We start from the raw sequence: 21,916 nt of genomic DNA on the forward strand, positions 1-21,916 counted from the left end.
AAGAGTTATACACTTGTATAGTGTCACACTGACCACTGGGTACACTGGCTCTTGGATCTCCAATGAGATGCAAAGTCAGCCACTGCCTGAGGCCACCCAGCAGGAGCTACAAAGAGATCTGCAGATTCCTCGTTTTTGTTTGGGGTTTGAAAGTGCCCAGATGAGGTCCAGCTGTGGCACTCCTTGACCCAGCCACAGTTTGTTAGGTTTTAGATTGCAAAAGAACAGGCCATTCATATGCAAATGCCTCTGCTCACAGCTTGGGTAGGGTTGTAAATTGGGTGGGGTGGGGTCTTAGGGAATCATCAGGGCAGAGCAAACTGCAATGGCTGGCAATCTGCTCTGCCTCTGAGAGGTCCCGGGGTCTCTGTGTACCATGGCCCCATGCAGGAACAATGATCGCTGCAAGCACCTCTGAGAGAAAGCCGCCCTCACATTATGGCCTGATGCCAGACAGTCCAGTTTCTCCCTATATGAGTCTGGGTCCCCAGAGTCTCACCTGGAACTGGAGTTCAGAGCAATTGGGAGCTTGTATCTCCCTCCCGATTGAAAAAGGCAATAGCATACCCAGTTTCCAGCCCGTTTCCGCATTCGCCTCCATACCTCCTCACTTCCGCACCTCTGCACCTCCTACCAGTTTTAATGTACTTTTCTCTTTCCTTCTAGTTGTAGAATTTCCCCTCAGCTAGCCTTCCTGTGGTTCTGGATGATATCTGTTTTGTCTTTTAGTTGTAATTTTGATGTGGTTGTGCGAGGCAGCAAGTATAAGTGTGTACCTATGCCGCCATCTTGGTTCCTCCAGTTCCATGAGATTTTTCCTTCCTTTCTATTAGAAAAACATTTTCTGGCCAAAACCGGTTTGGCTCAGTGGATAGAGCGTCGGCCTGCGGACTGAAGGGTCCCAGGTTCGATTCCGGTCAAGGGCATGCGCCTGGGTTGCGGGCACATCCCCAGTGGGAGATGTGCAGGAGACGGCTGATCGATGTTTCTCTCTCATCGATGTTTCTAACTATCTATCTCTCTCCCTTCCTCTCTGTTAAAAATCAATAAAATATATTTTAAAAAAAAAAAGAAAAACATTTTCTGCCATTGCCTCTCATAAATGGTAAGGCAGTGGACAGAAATATTTCTGAAGGAGTGTTTTTGAAATGTGTATGATTTTCTGAAAGAAATGGAGAGGGCCCTTAAATTGCTTTTTTAGTTCTCTTTATCTTTAGCATATCAACCTGAAGTTCTCTAGCAGATAATTTCCCCTACCTGTAAACATTTTCAGCTTGACTTTTGATTAAAGTGTTCATTTGGACAATTTTTTTTTCAGAGAATTAATCTATTCCCATGGCTTCATTGTTAGGTGGCACAGTTAATAACATTCTTTGTTCCTGGAAAGCATTGGAGTAGGGAAACACTGACCCACCCCACTCCTCAGAAGACCTTACATTTTGGGGTAACTTCCTTAAATTTTTCTAAGTCTCTCTCTTTCCAGTAACTGGGCCAGCTGGAGGGCAATAATACCTTCTGAGCAAAGTACCCCAAGCTGAGACAAGAACCAGTGTGGGCTCTAGTCCCTGTTTCTCTTCTTTGGATGATCTTTGACTTTTTACCCTCATGGTATAATTAGAGGCCCCTTAAGGAATTTCCCAGCTGGCATGCCTCAGTGGTTGAGCACTGACCCATGAACCAGGAGGTTATGATTCAATTCCTGGTCAGGGCACATGCCTGGGTTGCAGGCTTGATCACCAGTAGGGGGCATGCAGGAAGCAGTCAATCAATGATTCTCTCTCATCATTGATGTTTCCATCTCTCTCTCTCTCGTTCTCTATTTCTCTCTGAAATCAATTAAAAAAAAAGAATTCTAGAAATTGAGACTAAGGTGTGATCCAGCGCTCTGTAGATTGGCCCTAATTATGAAAGAATGGCCTAGTAAAAAGATTGTTCGCCTGCAGGGTATTTGTTGCCAGACCAGCACATAATTGGGCTGTCAAAATGGGAATGACATGCTGACTTAAAATTTTGATGACTCAAATTTTTTATATAGGGCCCCCCAAAAAACATTTACCAGGGAGAGTCCTGCATACTACAATCCTCAAGGTGGTCATCTATCCTATCTAATAAAAGAGGAACATGGTAATTAGTGTACGACCCCTACCCTACCCATTGGCTAATCAGGGCAATATGCAAATTAACTGCCAGCCAAGATGGCAGCCGGCAGCCAGGCAGCTTGAAACTAACATGAGGCTTCCTTGCTTCAGTGATGGAGGACTCCAACGTGTTTTTTTTTGTTTGTTTTTTTTTTTTGTTTTTTTTTTTGTTTTTTTTTTTTTCCTGTGTGAGCGAAGCCAGATCTAAACCTGGCTGCATTTTATTGGATGGGTGATGGAGGGGTGGGAGTACTGTCATAAGGAGGAAAGGTGGGTGGGAGCCATGAACCAAAGTCCCCTGCCCCTCGCTCCCCAACACCGCGGCGGGGAGACGCCCCCCCAGGTCCTCGAGAATCCCGTGCCTCAGCCTGCTTGGCAGGCGGCGCGCAGAAAGCGGCAGGCTTTGGTCTGGTGGTCGTGAGCTAGAATCTGTTGCCTTTGGTTGCTCTTCACTCCACAGTGAACCCACAGGTCTCTTCCACCGCTATCAGCAGCTTCTCGTAGAGCTTTTCATAAGACTCATAAGGTGGAATGTCGATCCGGTTAAAGCAGGTGTGGGCCTTCGGAAGGTTGTCTGTGTTGGCGGCGATCAGGTAGATGGTGAACAGCCGGGGCCCTGCGGCGCCTGTAGAACCTTGCAAAGCCTTGAAGCCTTGGAGGGGGACGCGGGTGGACCCCGTGACGAACTGCAGGAGCCGGGCCGCCTCTCCTCGTCAAAGGCCTCCACCGCCTGCCAGAACCACCGGACAATGTCGCTGTCGGCCGCGCAGTGCTTCAGCCGCGTGTTGGACTTCCAGTCGCCCAGGTCTATCTTGTCCAGGCCGCCGATGATCAGCTCTAGTTCCTTCTGGTCAAAGGGCTTCAGTAAGTGCTGAGGAATGAGCTCATTAAACCCCTTCTGAAGAGCCAAGAACTGGGCTTCGATTCCTCTCATAAACCTCCAATTTACATATAACCGGACGTATTCTTTCTTGTTCTCCTCTGTGACAGGGACGTTTCTGCCGTTGGGTTTCAGCTCGTGCTGGAGAATCCTCCCGAAAGCGTTGTGCTCCACACAGAACGTGTGGTCCAGCACGGGCGTGATATCGTTCTCTAGAATCCACACTAGGCTCTTATGTAGTTCTGGGTCCACGGATTCCAAGTCAGAGAGCTGGATGGGCTTCCCCAGTAGCTGCTTATAAAAGGGGACTGTGAAACCCCCATTTATGTAGTGTCCATGGAACACAGCCAGCCGCAGTGTTGCCTCTGCCGCTGCCGGCCTCTGAGCTGCAACTCTAAGCAACTATGTTACATATATAGAAGCTAAACAAAATCCCAGAAACCTGCTTTAGTCCTCCGGGCTTCAGCCAGCAGGATCGCAACATTGTTTCAAATACAGAAGGTAAACAAAGGCCAGAAACCTGCTTTCAGCAGTGGAGGCCTAAGAGCTGGAGCCAAGCCTCAAAGCAAAAGCTGGCCCAGAATAAAAAAAAAAAAGAAAAAAAGGAGTAGTTGGGAGCTTTAGTCACAGGTCAGCCTGAAAACAGCCCTCAGCCCCTCACCCAGACTGGCCAGGCACCCCAGTGGGGACCCCCACCCTGAAGGGTGTGTGACCAGCTGCAAACAGCCATCATCCCCTCACCCAGGCTGGCCAGGCACCCCAGTGGGGACCCTCACCCTGATCCAGGACACCCTTCAGGGCAAACCAGCCGGCCCCACCCATGCACCAGGCCTCTATCCTATATAGTAAAAGAGTAATATTCCTCCCAGCACCAGGATCAGTGGAGCCGAGAGGCCTCCCGGCACCGGGATCAGCGTGACAGGGGGCAACGCCCAAACTCCCTGATCGTCCCTGCTCTGTGAGTGACAGGGGGGAGCTCCTCAACCCCTTGATAGGCCCTGCTCTGTGCATGACAGGGGGGAGCTCCCCGACCCCCTGATGGGCCCTGCTCTGTGCGTGACAGGGGGGAGCTCCCCGACCCCCTGATGGGCCCTGCTCTGTGCGTGACAGGGGGCGGCGCCCCAACCCCCTGATTGGCCCTGCTCTGTGCGTGACAGGGGGTGGCGCCGCAACCTCCCCATTGACCCTGCCTTGAGTGTGACAGGGGGCGGTGCCCCAACCCCCCAATCGGCCTACCCTGAGTGTGACTGAGGGTGGCATCGCAACCTCCCAATCCGCCCTGCTCTGTGCATGACAGGGGGCGGCGCCCCAACTCCCCAATCGGCCCTGCTTTGAGCCCGACCAGGGGCTGCACCTAGGGATTGGGCCTGCCCTCTGCCACATGGGAGTAGGCTTAAGCCAGCAGGTCGTTATCTCCTGAGGGGTCCCAGACTGCGAGAGGGCACAGGCTGGGCTGAGGGACCCCCTCCCTCATCCCCCCAAGGGCACAAATTTTTGTGCACCGGGCCTCTAGTTTTAAATATATATTATATGACACAGAAATAAAACTTCTACAAATTAATTTTATAGGTGCTTAAGTATGCAAAGATTCATTTTCATGAATAGTGATCAGAGTATTAATTATAATAGCATGAAGTTGGAAACCATCAATTAAGAAAGTTACATAAAATTTTAGATATACACTATAGAATATTAGGCATTCATTGGGAACAATCAGGCAGGTTATATAAACTGACATAGTAAACATTTAAATTCACAGTTTCAAATAAATAAGAAAACATAGGTTGCTAAACCTTCGAAAAGATACTCAGGTAAATGATTGAGAGATTAATTCCAGCAAGTCTGATTAGAAATAGACAATCAAGAAAAACTTCACAAAATGTTTCTATCCTTTCATTCTTATAATAAACAAAGTGTTCAGAAGAGGTAGCACAGGAAAGGGTTATTTCTCAATTTTGTAAAATGAGATAATAATAGTATCTATCTCATGGCATCGCTGTAAGGTTCAAATGTGTTATTATATGTAAAGTATTTACAATATTTCCTGGCATATTGGAAACACTGGATATCCATAATTTATTAATTATTTATAGTAATTGATTATGATTATGATTTTATTATTATGTATAGTTGGTAAGCAAACAATCTTTATTTGTTTCCATGCCTGTCTTTCCTATTAGGCTACAAAATACCCGAAGCTAAAAAGCCTAACATTATTACAGAAACTGCCACAATTATTGTTCAATAAACAATTGTTAAATGAATAAGTGAATGTTCTGTGATCTCTTTGTATCCCAGGCACAGTACCTCCTCGAGCCTGGTTCAGATCATAGCTTCAGAGTGAAAAACTTCTTACTCCAGAAGATGAACAGTTTGAGGAAGAGTGTGTTCTGTTCCCATGTGGAGGGCTGGGCATCTGAGCAACATGTAAAATTGCTCATCTTCCAACAACTTCTCAAAACCTTCCCTCTTTCCTAACAGATACCTCATCTTGTTTATTCAACCTCCTAAGCAGAGCTCAGTGCTGTGGTGGGGTGGAAAATGAGGCAACAGTGACACGGGCCCAGGCAGTGAAACATCATTAAAGTGCCCCAATTATGAATGCCTCCTTTCTTCACCTGGGATTGATTTAGGCATGGCCTGTAGCATGTTCCATCTCAGTTGGCAAACCGTGGTGGGTAGTTGCTATCTTGTGACCACAGTTTAGCTAACATGTTAAAATTGGCAGAACTAATAATCAACACAAACTGCATACCTGATGAATTTTTGTTGACCTTTTGAATTCCACAATCCAGATATAATTTTCTCTTAAAACTTCTATTTGTAGGAGATTTTAAGTATTCCTTGTTTATGTTGCCTGGAGGATTTTTTGGTTTGTTTGCTTTTTAGTGTGCAGGAAAATTACTATTAACAACATGGTAGACCAAGGAAGAAAGACATGTTGATCTACCAGGACATGTTATTGTCGTTAAAAAGAATTACAGTTTCCTGGCAGCAAGTTGTTGGGGTACTATATTAAAACTACAATGATAGCCCTGTCATCATTTTTTCTGTTGATACTGCCTCTTACAGGTTGGTGAGTCAAACATAACTATTTGTTCCAGGAAAGAATGTAGAATGTAGAGCACAAAACTGCTGCTTGAGAGAAAGGCATTCTTTATATTATACATTTATTTGTTTACTAGGGGCCCAGCACACGAATTTGTGCACCTTGAAAGGAACTGTGGGCTATGAGGCTGTAGTAGGCACAGGGGAGGGTCTCAGGCCATCCTCCATGCCCCCACCTGACCCCTCCCACCGTGGCCCCGGGCATCCCTGTTCTCCTGCAGGCAACCCTGCTCCCACGGCTGCCACTCCCACACACTGACAGTGTGGGCCCCGCTCGCACCTACTGACAGTGCGAAGAGTTTGGGGCCAGCGCCAGCAGTGGGTGTGAGCAGGGCTGGCACCATCAGCGGGTGTGAGCAGCAGTTGCTGCCCTGATCGGCCCTCAGGAGCAGGGGGAGGTAGAGAAGCCCTCAGGGCCGATTGGGGCTGGCAGCCACCACCCGCACCTGCTGACAGTGCTAAGTGACTGGGCCTGGCGCTGGACACTGACAGTGGGTGCAAGTGGAGCCAGCACCAGCAGCAGGTGCAAGCACAGGGTGGGACCACAGTGTGCAGGAACAAAGAATTTTGAGTAACCACCAGAGGCCCCCCCCCCATGACAGCGACCAGTGCCCCACCTTGGTCTGGTGCCCCTGCTTACCTGCTCCACCATCCCATAGCAGCCGATGCCCACCATGTTCTGCGTGTGCCCCCTGGTGGTCAGTGCAAGTCATAGAGACCGGTTGCTTGATTGTTCGGTTGTTCCACCATTCAGTCTATTTGCATATTAGCCTTTTATTATATAGGATTTTACTAGAAGCTAGAGTCAAATTAGTTTTGTCATTTTTTAATTTAGGTAATTTTTTTTTCTGTGGTCAAACTTTCTATTAGTCTGATATTGAGCAGTAACTGCAATTCCCTTGTTATGTTGAGGATGATGAATTACAAAGTAATAAAATATGTGGAGATATTCCTTGTTAATAAACACATTCTAATGTGCAAATAGTCTGTGTGGTTTTTTTTCTCTAATACTTTTCTTGGTGACTTTAGCCTTTGTAGGTATAGCATAGTTTATAAAAGCACCTAGATTTTATATTAAAAAGATACCCAAACATTTATCATTATTAAATCCTTAAAGTAGGTTACAACAAAGCAGCATGAATTTACTTTATATACATATATGTAAGTAGATACCAGAGTATATTTACATCAGAATAATTATATTAATAAAGTTTTATCTGACATCTATTTTTATATAAGTGATATTTTTATTTTCTTGTGTTTATTCTTAAAAATGTTCAAAAATGAACATGTAAATCCTATGTTATTTTGGGGGGGAGAAGGAAACCATTTTAAGAGTAGAAAATGTCATTTGAAAATAAATAGTGTGCTATTTCTTTTGACCAGGTTTGAATAATGATACTCTTTGTAACATCTAGAGATTGATATTCATACATAAGGATAGCACTTCTTAACCCTTCTACTGCCCTTCAGAGAGAGATGTGGAATGGGCAGCATTCATTTCCGACAAATCATCTTGCATGTCCTCAGGCTTAACCTCAGTTCTTAGTAGGCAAGCTATTTCTCTACTTCTTTCTTTCCTCTTCACTCAAGAAAATTTATATTGGAATGCAAGAAAGGAGAATGGCCACATTTTATAAGTTATATGAACTCTAATTATTTTCTCACGACTATTTTCAAGCTTGATATTATATTATTAGTGACAAATAGGCATTGCCTTTTTATTATTATTATTTTTTTAATTCTCACCCAAGGATATTTTTCCATTGATTTTCAGAGGGAGTGGAAAGGAAGGAGAGGGGGAGACAGAGAGAGAAGGGAGAAAGAGAGAGAAACATCAATATGAGAGAGACACATCGGTTGGTTGTCTCCTGCTTATGCCCCAAACAGGGCGGAGACACGACCTGCAACCTAGGTATGGAAGCTGCAAACCAGGTATATGCCCTTGACCAGAATCAAACCTGAGACCCTTGGGTGAGCAGACCAATGCTCTAACTACTGAACCATGCTGGCAAGAGCTGTGTGGCCTATTTAGACTCACTCAGTGGAGATCTGGACTAGGAAAGAAGTTCTAAGACAGTGTTGCTCAAATTCACATATACCTCAGTTACCTGGGTGAGCATCTAAACTCCAGTTCTTACTCAATAGGTCTTAGGTGGGGTCTTAAATCCTGAATTTTTCACAAGCTTCCAAGTAATGTCAATGTTGTTGGTTGTGTAACAAAGGATTAAGGTAGACACTCAGGTATAGTAAGCAGAGAGGCAAGTGAGGCACTGTGCCCACATCTATAGTGAACTCAGAGAGGCAATATGGACTTGAATTCAGTAAAAGCCTCATGGAGTGTCCTAGGTAAAGGAAGCTTTTAGTGTCTAGTGGGAAGTTGCCATTCAGAGCTAACAGTCATGGTCACCGCATTTCTTTAATAAACATGTAGAGCTTGTCATATGCTGGGCATTATTCTTTGAACTTCCAGATATTAATTTATTTAAGACTCTTAGCAGCCCGAAAGGTAGGTTCCATTATTTTTATTCTTCGCATTATTTTACCTGTTCAGAAACTAAAGAACGTCACAGCTCATGAATGAGCATGCTTGGATTGTATGCCAGCAGAAGGCTCCAAGCTCCTAAGCTTAACCACAAAGTCATGTTACTTCTCTGACCCAGGTAGATGCCATCAGAAGCACTGACCTAATGAATTAACCAGAGAGTAGGGGGTGGAGTTCTTAGATTCATCTGGTCTGCTTGTAAGGAAAAAGGCTAAGAAACTATATAGGACTGAGGTCCATTCCTTCTAGACTGTGGTTCAGAGATTCTTGCCATATGGCTTCTGTGTTTTGGAACCAAGGCAGGCCTAAACATGTGTGTGTGTGTGTAAAACTCTGAAAGTTGGGATGGGGACTGGGTGTTAGGGATTAATTGGCAAATATCTGGGAAAGATAAAGGGTTAATTTCTCAGAATCTTTGTAAAATAGCATCTCATCAAAATTTTATAGCATCTCCCTGACAGAGATTGAAAGCTTTTGTCACTAGCCTTAGGTTGCAAAATAAGTCAAGGTCAAATTTAGTACACCCTCAGGACTGTCAGTTTTAGATCTAGCTTCTTTTAAATCTTATTTCAGTTCCTGGGAAGAATCATTAGAATATTCAAACCTAAATATCCCTGCTGTTAACCGCTCTCCATTAAAATTACCATAATAACCAGGACAAAGGAGCACATATGTAATAATGCTCATATGCACTTCAGATCGTCCCAACCAAATTAATGACTAATTCTGAGGCTCAGGTAGTGGGGGCTGTAGGAGATTTTTGAGGTGAGGTGTCAGACTTCAAAGCAAACTCAGACTCTGACACAGCAGGCTGCAGTCGTCCAGCAGGACAGTTGCCTGGGGGCAATGGTCCTCAAGTCCCAGTAGAAGGGAGGAAATTTGCATTCACACTGTGTGTGTTTGTTTATGGCTAGACTTTAGTTCTTAAGTACTCACTAGTATTCCCATGAACATTGGATAATGGAAGATGAAAGTGAATTTGAGGGAACCAAAGGGAAGAAAAACAATGCCCAGGCCCCTCCTAAGTAGACCATTTTTCCCCAGACGCTTCCGATCAGTACCTGGTCACAACAGTGTGTTGAAAAGTTGCCATTTCTGTTGGTTTTAGGCTAACTTTTGCCACATTTTGATCTCTCTTTTCTGGAGCATTTTCTGTGACTAAATGTGCAGCCAATTCTGTCTCCACACTTGCTGTATTGGCTCAGCTCTCTGACAGGGCTGTCTCGCTTTGATTGGCAGTTACAGGGCATGGGCGATGTTTCAGGTCAGTGCTGCCAGGGACTGTAAAGGTTGATGCATGGTGACGATTTATTATTTCTGATGACTAATTATAGGGAGGTCTGTGTTTCATGAGTATTTTGATGGGTGTTCTTTGCAGAGTCATCACATTTTCCCAAATATTTCAATACTTCAACCTTTGTCAACACCTAAAAGATATTACCTTTCTCTGTGGGTTAAGGGAGATAAGAAAGCGGAAAATGTTTATATGGTCAATTTCATGATTTCCTAGAGAGGAATTATGAAGGTTTAGGAGGGAGATGACTGATCTCAAGATTTGAAGGATTAAGACTAGGCTCAGAGAAAGGTGTATTAGGCGTTAGAAGGTGCTTATTTGCAGGAAATCGATAGAAAACATACATCTTAAGAATGCAATGTGATTGTTTTATCTTGATTTGTTAAATACCTAAATATCATATGCCTAGAATTTAACATTGTCTAAAAGACTCATAAAAATTTATCTCCTTGCCCTAGCTGGCTTGGCTCGGTGGATAGAGCACCGGCCTGTGGACTGAAGGGTCCCAGGTTCGATTCCGGCCAAGGGCACATGCCTGGGTTGCAGGCTCCATCCCCAGTGGGGGTTGTGCAGGAGGCAGCCGATCAATGATTCTCTATCATCATTGATGTTTCTATCTCTCTCTCCTTCTCCCTTTCTCTCTGAAATCAATAAAGAAATATATTAAAAAAAAATTATCTCCTTAAACACTCGATTGTTTTTTAAAAAATAGACTGAATTAGGCCTACTTACAAAAAAATAGGCATATTGCTAACCAGCCCAAATTATGTGTAAAACTTATAGGAAAAAAACAGTGGCTTAAATGAACCATAATAATTATTTAATTTGCTTAGCAGATTTTTAAAAATGGAAAATTATAATAGTTTTTGTTGAAGCAATAAACAACTCCAAGGTCTTATGGTTGTAACAACAAATACAGGGTGTCCCAAAAAAATGTATACACACTTAAAAAGCTGATAGCTAAATTTTGAAAATGAAATGTATTTTAATAAACACTGACTTCATAATTATTAATTTGTTTGTATACATTATTTTGGACACCTTATATGTATTTGTCAGAAAAGTTTCAGGAGAATGGTGGGTTAACTATGCCACTGTTAGGCTCACAGGCCTTTTTAAATTTTATTTTTATTTATTTATTAATTAAATTTATTGGGGTGACATTGATCAACATGAACATATTTTTCAGGTGTGGGTTTCTATGTTACCACTGGCCTTTATCCCTCCTTCACCCCAGGCTTCAGAGAGAAGGAACAGCCACTCTCTGGGCCATGTTGTTTTTCACAGCAAAGGACAGACGCTCAAGAGGATAAAGCCAAACCACAAAAGTACATTTAAAGTTCCTGCTTGAAAATGCTGTAAGTCCATGGATACTCATGTCCCATTGGCCAAAGTCATGTGACCAAACCCAAACAAAGCCAGTGAGGTGGCCAAGCAAATTCCAACTATAAGGAAGTATAATAAAGTCAGGAATAAAAATGAATAATTATGCATAATTAATACCACCTATCACAATGACCCCAAACTTTGAGGTAGAAAAACTTTAGAAATAAAACAACAGAAAAAAATTGAGGGCAGTAACATAAATGGGATGGCTGTGAGGGAGATATATTTAGTCTGTAAATTCTGGGAATACTTGTGCTTTCTAGACAGTTTTGAATGACTCAGAAACTCAACTGAGGGTTCTCCAGCACCTGATAGATCCCTTTTGCCCCACACCTACAAGAATTTGTAGTAAAGGATATTTGGAGAATAAAGATTATCACTTAACTCATCACTTATTAAGAGGCAGGCTTTGTGCCATTCTGGCTGTGGAGGTCAGTTGGTTAGAGCATCACCAAATAGGCCAAAGTTGTGGGTTCGATCCGGGGTCAGGAAACATATAAGAATCAACCACTGACTGCATATATAAGTGGAACAATAAATTGATGTTTCTCTCTCTCTCTTCCCTTTCTCTCTCTCTCTCTTAAATCAATTTTAAAAAAGTTAGGTTTTGTGCTGAAATCCAAGAACCTGTTGAAGTCATCATGGATTCTCTTTCTACATGGAACTCAGGCTAAAAGAAGAACAACCTTATTTGTTGGAGGCTCACCTACTTCCTAAGCCCTGCAGTTAGCTTTCACTGAATAGCAGAACAGTCTTTCTGATCTTATCAGACTGAACATTTTGACCAGACTGAAAATTTCTTATTAATTGTTTTTTCTCAGTACTTAACTACACTAACTCTGCTGTTACCAGTAGATTGTACTAGTGTGAGACTATGGCTTATTTTCACTCTTAATTGCCTTTCAAATTGGGTTTATCCACCACTAGGTTGTAAGTGACTGAATTCACCTAGTTTACTGTAGCATCCCAGCATTAAGCTGAATTCTAGACTTTAAGTGTTGCTCAATAAATGTTTGTTGAACCATGTTGTATATTATAAAAAGGAATACAGTCACGTGCTGCTGAACCATGGGGATGCATTCTGAGAAGGGCATTGCTAGGCAATTTGGTCATGCACCACTTCAGGGCAGGTTCCATTCTGAGCAGCATGTTGCTAGCTGATTTTGTCCTTGTGTGACCATCGTATGGCACACTTACACAAGCCTCAATGGTATAGCCTACAACACAGCTAGGCTATAACATGCTGTACAGGAATGTTCCTAGGCTAGAAGCCTGTACAGCATGTTACTGTATAAAACAAAGCAACATTAAATAAAGCACAACAGAAAATGATGGAATCAAGAGACATGATAAACATGAGATGTATGGGAAACACAGCATACTGTTTTACAGCAAATTTTCTTTTTATAGGTAAAAATAGTATACTCTAAAATAATGACAAATATTATAGTGTAGTAAATACATACACCAGTAACATAGTTGTTTATCATGATCAAGTATTATATATTATATATAATTGTATGTGCTACACTTTTACATGACTGGCAGCACAGTAGGTTTGTTTACACCGGCATCACCACAAACACCTGACCACCATGCAGCATTACAACATCACTAGGCACTGGGAATTTTTTAGCTTCTTATGGCACCATCGTTGTATGTGCAGTCCGTCATTGACTGGACCTTGGTTATGTGGGGCATGATTGTATGAAGGGTGATATGGAGATTTTAGAGGTCATCTATGAAATATCCAAACTCTACAGCTGAAAAGTACTAGATTTAGAAAGAGAAATGTGTCTCCTCCACAGAAAGAGAGATTAATAATGAATCTTAAGAATTCCTGATAGAGAAATGATGGAAACTTGGATTTACTAAGGTTGAGGTGTCGACAGGAGGGCCCTGGCATCTACATTGAGTCAGCCTCTTGTATTTTCCTACAACTAAACTCTCAAGGCTTTTTAGAGAATCATCAGCAAATGAAAATGTCTATTAAATAAACATTTAATAAATGTCACAATCTTCTGGCCCTTTAAATACAGTCCCTCATGTTGTGACCCAACCATAAAATTATTTTCGTTGCTACTTCATAACTGTAATATTGCTACTGTTATGAATTGTAATGTAAATATCTGATATTCAGGATGGTCTTAGGCGACCCCTGTGAAAGGGTCATTCGACCGCCAAAGGGGTTGCGACCCACAGGTTGAGAACCGCTGCCTTAGATTAATCAAGGACATAATTTCCACACTGTCCTCTTTGCTAGCTGCAAAATAATCAGTTTAATAAAATATATAAATAAACAAGTTCACTATTCCCTGGTTACATACAGCCCCCCCATCTCCTCGTTCCCTCTTATTAACCCTGTCTTTATCTTTTTTTTTCCTTGAATGAGTCCCTCACATGTGAGTAAATAATTTGTATGCAAATTACTTTAAGCAGCCTGCAGAATCACCCCCTAAATGTCTTTGAGTTATTCTTGGATAATCTGAGAAGGGTGAGTAAGTGATTTCTGAAACTGCTCATAAAGCTACGGTAAATCTCAGATTGAAGAGGCTATAAGGTAGGCCTGGCCAGACAGTGAATGCCTCTGTATAGGTAAGACTAGGAAATTTTGAAACTATCCTATAATCTATGTAGAAAAATGGAAGCATTTAAAAAAGCAGAATTATGATCAGAACTACTTTATAATTAATTAGTTAACTAGTTAATTAATTAAGTCAGTATCTATTTGCTGAGCACCCATATACTACCAAAACATGTGGTAAGCAATGATGAGCCACATATGCCTGATGTCTGTTGTCCAGAGGCTAAAAGCTAGTGTGGGGATAGATGATCAAAAAGCATACAACTAAATAACTAAATATTTCTTACAAACCATGGTATGGATTTCGTGAAGGAAAAGCACTCCTTTATTATCTCATACACATAAATCCAAAACAAAAAAAAGAGATTCCAACATTCAGGAGCCTATTTTAGGTGTGATTTAAGCACTCAGATTACTTCCCTATTTTTTTATTGACCCTTCTCAGTTGTAGGATTTGCCTTCAAGATTATCTCCTCATGGATGGAGAGCTATACTAGTTCTTAGTACTGTGTCAACACACAACCTCCAGAGGAGAGAAGAATGTCTTTCTCTTCTTTACCCTTCTAAAGAAGGATATGTTTGCCAGAAGCCCTCTGGCTGTCTTTCTAGTAGCTAATAACCAAAATTGTGCCAAATATCCATTCCTGTACAAATCATTGGTGAGGGTTAAGGAAATATCTTGATTGGTACCTGTGTTGTCTAATAACATAACCATTAGTCATATGTGGTTATTTAAATTTAAATTAAATACAATAAAAAATCAGTGCATCATTTGCTCCAGGCACAATTCAAATGCTTTATAGTCACAGGTGGTCAGTGGCTACTATATTGAGCCAAACCAGCTAGGGCACTTAAAATATTTTTGATTTCTGCTTTCTGTTTGTTCATTGTCTAGGCAACATGAATAGAGAAAATTGCAAAAAGTTAAAAGAAAATATTTCAAATCAAGCAAATACTTCAACGTCTTAATTTGTTAATTTTAGACAGATGTGTGTGTGTGTGCGTGTGTGTGTGTGTGTGTGTGTGTGTGTATGCACATTTAGGGCAGAAGTGAAGATGAGTATTTTTTATAAATGCATTATGAAAATATTTTCATTCATATGAGGGCTTTGTGTGGCTAATCGTGTAGGAGTTATGAATCTATATGGTGTCTTCACAAATATTTTATGAGGATGGTACCTCAGAGAAGGGATTAGGTTAGATATTTGTTGCATAAAAATATTAAACCTATTTTTACTACTACACTCAGGTCAATATTATTTACAGATAGTTTACTGCCTGCAGATAAAAAGTATCTACGTCTATATGAAAGTTATAGAACCTTTTACTTTGTGATGTAATTTTAAAAGAATATTTAAAAAGAGAATGGTAGTAAGTTACAGATTCTTTATCAGGACAAATCAATTTTAAATGTTTATTTATAAAAGGTACAAGATCAACTCTGTTGGTGTGGTTAGGCCTCGACCTATGAACCAGGAGGTCATGGTTTGATTCCATTCAGGGCACACGCCCATGTTGCGGGCTCGATCCCCAGTATGGGGCATGCAGGGGGAAGCTAATCAATGATTCTCTCTCATCATTGATGTTTCTATCTCTCTCCCTCTCCTTTCCTCTCTGAAATTAATTTATATATATATATATATATATATATATATATATATATATATATATATATATATATAAGTATAGGCTTATATATATATATAAGTATAGGCTCAGTTATATGAATCAATCTAACAAAATTTGAGAAGATACCCAATTTTCATCACACACTAGGGGAAAAAAAATAATAGGACCTAATTGAACCGTCAGCTACTGTTTTATGCTATGATGAGATTTGAGTACAGGGTTCAACAGCCACATGATTGCAGCAGAGGCTGGTATGTGTATGAATGGTGGGAAACTCTACATAAAAAGCTTAGTGGCCCTAACCTATTTGGCTCAGTGGATAGAGCGTCGGCCTGCGGCCTGCGGACTGAAGGGTCCCAGGTTCGATTCTGGTCAAGGGCATGTACCTTGGTTGCAGGCACATCCCCAGTGGGGGGTGTGCAGGAGGCAGCTGATCGATGTTTCTCTCTCATCAATGTTTCTAATTCTCTATCCCACTCCCTTCCTCTCTGTAAAAAACCAATAAAATATATATTTAAAAAAAAAGCTTAGTGGAAAGACAACTTTTTCCTAGAGATAAAGAGTAGTGATGATTCTCCTTGCCCCACTCAAGTTGACCACAGAAACAACCTTTTCAATAAAAGCAAAGTTTTGGTGGTCTTTTCAGAAGAGATAATACGTTTTACAAGTACAGCTACAGAGCTAAAACATTATTCTACTACTCTGAACTTTTTTAAATTATAAATTTCATATGTTTCACATGACTTTTTATATAGTACAGCTTTGGCTAATAGGCGTATGTATATTTCGAGTAGTGTATGAAGTATGCTTTTTACATTTGTGTGTGTTCTGTGCATTGTAAATAGGTATACATTTTTTAAAATTTCCCAGTGAAATCCTCAGCTTCCTTCCCTGCCAAACAGTCTTCGTTAGGCTTCACTTACTCCTCTGCTCACGCTGATTTGTGAGCCAATCCCAAGTCACATCTACTGCTTTATACAGCATATGTCTGTGAAGGTCTCTCACTGCACATGTCAAGGCAACGCTCTGGAGCATATGTGAGTTATTTATCATCAAACAGATTTCATAGTAACAGGTGCATCCATGGAACCCAAATATATAAAAGACTAATTTCCTTTATTCTCTTAAAAGACAGTGACTAAAAGTGATAAGATAATGGCTGGAATCCTAGACAACTAAAAGCTTCCAGCAGATGTAGCTCTTGAAGCTTTTACCAAACACTGGGAAAGCATTATGCAGTCATTGCAGGCAAATGGTGGAGATGACTGGAAGATATTAATAAACTCAAGCTTCTCTCTTAGAACAATGGAATGTTTATACCTGAAAGCACCCTCAGAGGTGCTCTCATTCAACCTCCTTATTTATTGAGGCCAAAAATAGGATGGATGGTTTGGCTAAACTCAGAAGTTGTTCCTACAGGAACCAGGTGTGAACAACAACTAGCCCAGGTTCTTTGATCCCGTCACCGGTCCACCTTTCTGTAAAATACAGCAAACATCTTGGGTTGTTTTTTTGTTTTGTTTTGTTTTGTTTTTTATCTACTAACTTAGTAATGTCTTGAATATAGCTTTCTCCACCTTCTATTTATGTTTATTACTCTCTTTTATTTATTACTCCAAATTTGTGAAATGCTCTTTGTGTTTGTATGAAGAAAATGTAAACTACACTGCAAAGAATGACTTGCAAAGAATATTAGCAGGCAGAAATTCTGTGCTGTGTATGTTGCACCTGCCATGTAATAGTATTTTCTGCCGGCAGCATCCATATGATCACTTGACACAGAATTAAAAACCAGCAGCTCTGAGAGCAGGGCTGTGCGGCCCCCACCCGGCCCTCATCACCGGTGGCTGAGCTCAAGCACACTCACTTACAGTGAGTGCAAAAATCAGCTCTGAACCTGGCCACTCCACTGTGTTGTGTCACTTGCTCAGACCGTGCATGACAAATCCTCAAATGCGTTTGGTGACATTTAGAGAGCACTGTGGACTCTGCCAATATGCCTAGCAATCAGAGTGTGCCTGACAAATTATGAAACACATACTGTGAAAATTATGGACCCTGTCACGGTGCCAATCTGCTGCTGAAAACCTACTGCTGCTAGAAGTAATGTTGGCATAAATTTGTTGCTAAATTCAATCGTATTTCTAATTCAGTAATGGATTGATCTTAATGGTGAGTTGCTGTACCTGTTTAGGTTTCAAAGAGATACCGAGGGAGCTAATGACCTCACCTGCTATTGTAGATACCAGAGGAATGGAATACTTTCCCCACTTTTCTCTGTTGATGGCTCTTACCCACCTCTTTGTATCACACAGGGTTAATGCACAGGCACTGATCTTTCCTTGTAGACCACTATATTGTAAGAGCTATATCCACATGCACTAAAACTTTCTGGTTAATTACACCCTTAATTCAGACAATCCTAGCCCGGAGGTACTTGCCTGAAGAGCCAAGAGCAGCAGGAGAGTATGAAGTGGAGTAGGAGCAGCTCCAACGAGCTCCCCCAGAGAAACAGACAGTTAGAACCTGGGCAAGTTAGTGCTGACACTCAGTGAATCATCGCATCAGATCATTAAATGACAGGCACTGGGCAAGCTACTCCACAAACCCACAATCACAAACTAACAGCAGCAACAACAACAAATCCCAGCAATTTAGAGAAAGGAAAAGAATATAGGAGCTAGATTTTCATAAAAACATATAGTCAAGGACACCATCCCATGACCTGATAGAAATGTGAGCCTAATGATTTCTGTATTTAGAGTGTATACTTTCTAAAGATCATTTCTACTGACTTATATGGGAATATGTAAATTATAACTAGTGTGGTATTGAGTTTATGTTTACAAAGCTGAGGGCTATAGCTTTTGTGTGCATTTTGTTTTAACTTTATAATTGCAACTTTAATTTTATTTTCTTACTTTTGGTTAGATTAGTCCACATTTATAAGAAACATAGTATTCTTACAGTAATGTCATGATAGTTTCTACTTTTTAACAGTTATCTTTAGTAAAACAGACTTCAAATCATGTTGAGTATTAGATGGATTAAAATAATAATCATGACATTTACTCTTATCACACGAAGAAAAGGTAAATAGTGATCCCAAAAGCAAGCTTATTTATATCAGATTTGTGGGAGTGTATATGTGTCCCCTTTTCTTTAATTTTTTTTTATTTTCTTGGATCTAGATCATCAGTTTTATTTAGCTGTTGTGCTTGCTTATGGAATCTACCTACAGTTTAAAATCATGTTAATTCTGTGTAGATTATTGAAAAATAATTATGATTAAAACTCTTTCCCCCTCTATTAAATTAACTTCTTTGTGGATCTTTTTTCTTCTGAAATCATGGGGTCTTCAAAGGCACATTAACATTTTAAACTGTTTTTTGTACCAAAAAATAAAAGTGGAAGCCCTTATGTAAGAGATTTGGCAAAATCTAACTACTCCTGGATCTGAGGCTACCACCAGATGGATATGGCTCATTGCAAATAATATGGAAGGAAACAACAAAAAAGAGGGATGGAAGAAGTGTTTCCAGGACTTTTACTGTACGGTGCATGCTGCGGCTCTGATGTTTAGCTTCTGTCAATGCCAGAAGTCTTGAGAATGAAGCCAAGATATGCACCCTTACTCGGGGCTCCTTTTCTTCGATGAAAAGAGAATTTGACAAGGCAACTACCAGCCAGGCTCTTCCAGACTTCAAGGAGTCTGTCTAAATTGTCAGTTAGCAACTCTTCTTTCAAATGATATAGACAAGAAATCCCTAAATTGGAGAAAGCTGGAGCAAGGATTTAGAAATAAGCATGATCTTACATCTAGGAAATAGTGATAGAAATAGTGAGGTAGTTGTGCTAGCAATCTAAACATTAATTCTCCCAAATATGAAAGCATATTTTGGCCCAAAAGAGAGCCCAGGAGGCTGACCAGTGCCAAAGAGGAAAAAATGGCAGCACTCCCTCCATCTATGTCTCTGATTACAAAACAGCAGGAGAGATCATTAGGGTAGCATACACGTTCTGCTCCGAGGCATATGTCAGGTTCAATACTGAGAACAGATTTAAGCTTTGCCAAGGATGCCAAGTACTTCTTCCTATGACTTCTCCAACAGTGAGGTGCTGGGCTCGTGCGGCTGGCAGTTTTGCAAAAAACTGTAGTGGTGAGTGACACAGATGGTGTGGAGAGTCTGACATTGCATATTATTTACCAATCAGAAAATGACTCAGTTATTTTATTATGCAGACACAATTATAAAGGACCACCTGTACCAGTGTGTGCTGCCTGCTTGTGTGTGACAGCAGGAAGAGGGCATATGCCCATGGAAAAAAATAAACTCTTTTGCTTTTTGTTATATATTTGTGTAGTTTTAGCACCTCATTTATTCATATTCAGCTTGTGAGAATTCAGTACCATTTCTCCTCCCATGAGGGAGGACTCTGCCCAATGCCATTTGTACAGATAGAATTTAGTGTAAGGCCCCCCTTCTTGGATCCCATTTTCCAGATATAGTTTCTGAAATATCAGAATGCTACATTGAAAAGTGATTTCCTTGTCTCATCTCGAAAGCATGGCATTCTCAGAAAGTTCAAGTGTACTGTGCAGACATTTCCTGGGTGTACTTCAGATATTTAAGAAATACCCTGATTATTTATTTAGACTTAATGATGACACTAAATAATATCCTCTTGGCATTAAAAGTAAGGAAACTAGCATTTATATATATAAAATTGAATATATATATTTGATTTCAGAGAGGAAGGAAAAAGGAGAGAGAGATAGAAACATCAATGATGAGAGAGAGTCATTGATTGGCTGCCTTCTGCATGCTCCCTATAAGGACTGAGCTCACAACTGGGGCATGTACCTTGACTGGGAATGGAACTTTATAGTATACTAGAGGCCCAATGCACAAAAATTTGTGCACTCGGGGGTAGGGGGTTCCCTCAGCCTGGCCTTCACCCTCTTGCAGTCTGGGACCCCTCAAGGGATGTCCACCTGCCAGCTTAGGCCCGCACCCAGGGGATCAGGCATAAGTTGGCAGTAAGACAGACATCCCTCAGGCAGTCCAGGAGACCTTGGGGGATGTTCGACTAACGGCTTAGTGCAGCCATAGAGGCAGGAGAGGCTCCTGCCACTGCCGCTGTGCTGGCCAGCCATGAGCCGGCTTCTGGCTGAACAGGACTTCCCCTGTGGAAGTGCACTGACCACCAGGGGGCAGCTCCTGTGTTGAGCATCTGCCCCCTGTTGGTCATTGCATGTCATAGCGACTGGTCATTCCTGGTCGTTCTGCTGTTAGGGTCAATTTGCATATTACTCTTTTCTTATATAGGACTAGAGGCCCAGTGCACAAAAATTTGTGCACTCGGGGGGGGGGGTGTCCCTCAGCCCCACTTGTGCCCTCTTGCAGTCTGGGACCCATTAGGAGATAACGACCTGCTGGCTTAGGCCTGCTTCTGGGTGGCAGAGGGCAGGCCCAATCCCTAGGTGCAGCCTCTTGTCGGGCTCAGAGCATGGCTGATTGGGGAGTTGGGGAGCCACCCCCTGTCATGCACAGAGCAGGGAGGATCGGGAGGTTGCGATGCCACTCTCAGTCACGCTCAGGGTAGGGCCGATTGGGGGGTTGGGGCACCGCCCCCTGGCACACTCAAGGCAGGGTCGATGGGGGAGGTTGCAGCACCACCCCCTGTCATGCACAGAGCAGGGCCAATCAGGGGGTTGGGGCACCGCCCTCTATCACCCACAGAGTAGGGCCAAACAGGGGGTTGGGGCGCCGCCACTCTCACACTCAGGGCAGGGCCGATGGGGAGGTTATGGCTCTACCCTGTCACACACAGAGCAGGGCCCGTGGGGTGGGGGGGTTGGGGCGCCGCACCCTGTCACACACAGAGCCGCAGGGTAATCAGGGTTTGGGGTGCTCCCCCCAATCAGGCACAGAGCAGGGCTGATCAGAGGGTTGGGGCACCTTCCCCTGTCAGGAACAGAGCAGGGCCAATAGGGAGGTTGTGGCCCACCCCCTGTCACACACAGAGCCGCAGGGCAATCAGAGGGTTTGGGCGCTGCCCCCTGTCACGCTGATCCCAGTGCCTGGAGTCCTCGCGGCTCCGCTGATCCCGTTGCTGGGAGGCATATTACCCTTTTACTATATAGGATAGAGGCCTGGTGCATGGGTGGGGCCTGGCTGGTTTGTCCTGAAGGATGTCCTGGACCAGGGTGGGGGTCCCCACTGGGGTGCCTGGCCAGCCTGGATGAGGGGATGATGGCTGTTTGCAGCTGGTCACACACCCTTTAGGGTGGGGGTCCCCACTGGGGTGCCTGGCCAGCCTGGATGAGGGGATGATGGCTGTTTGCAGC

At 42.4% G+C, this 21,916-nt stretch overlaps 1 pseudogene; it reads right to left on the reverse strand.

The window, feature by feature from the left end:
• Positions 1 to 2,326: 2,326 nt before the first annotated feature.
• Positions 2,327 to 21,916, reverse strand: part of LOC132229668 (E3 ubiquitin-protein ligase SMURF1-like) — a 32,490-nt pseudogene continuing 12,900 nt past the window's right edge.

Source organism: Myotis daubentonii, chromosome 3 (genome assembly GCF_963259705.1).
Source record: "Myotis daubentonii chromosome 3, mMyoDau2.1, whole genome shotgun sequence".
NCBI lineage: Eukaryota > Metazoa > Chordata > Mammalia > Chiroptera > Vespertilionidae > Myotis > Myotis daubentonii.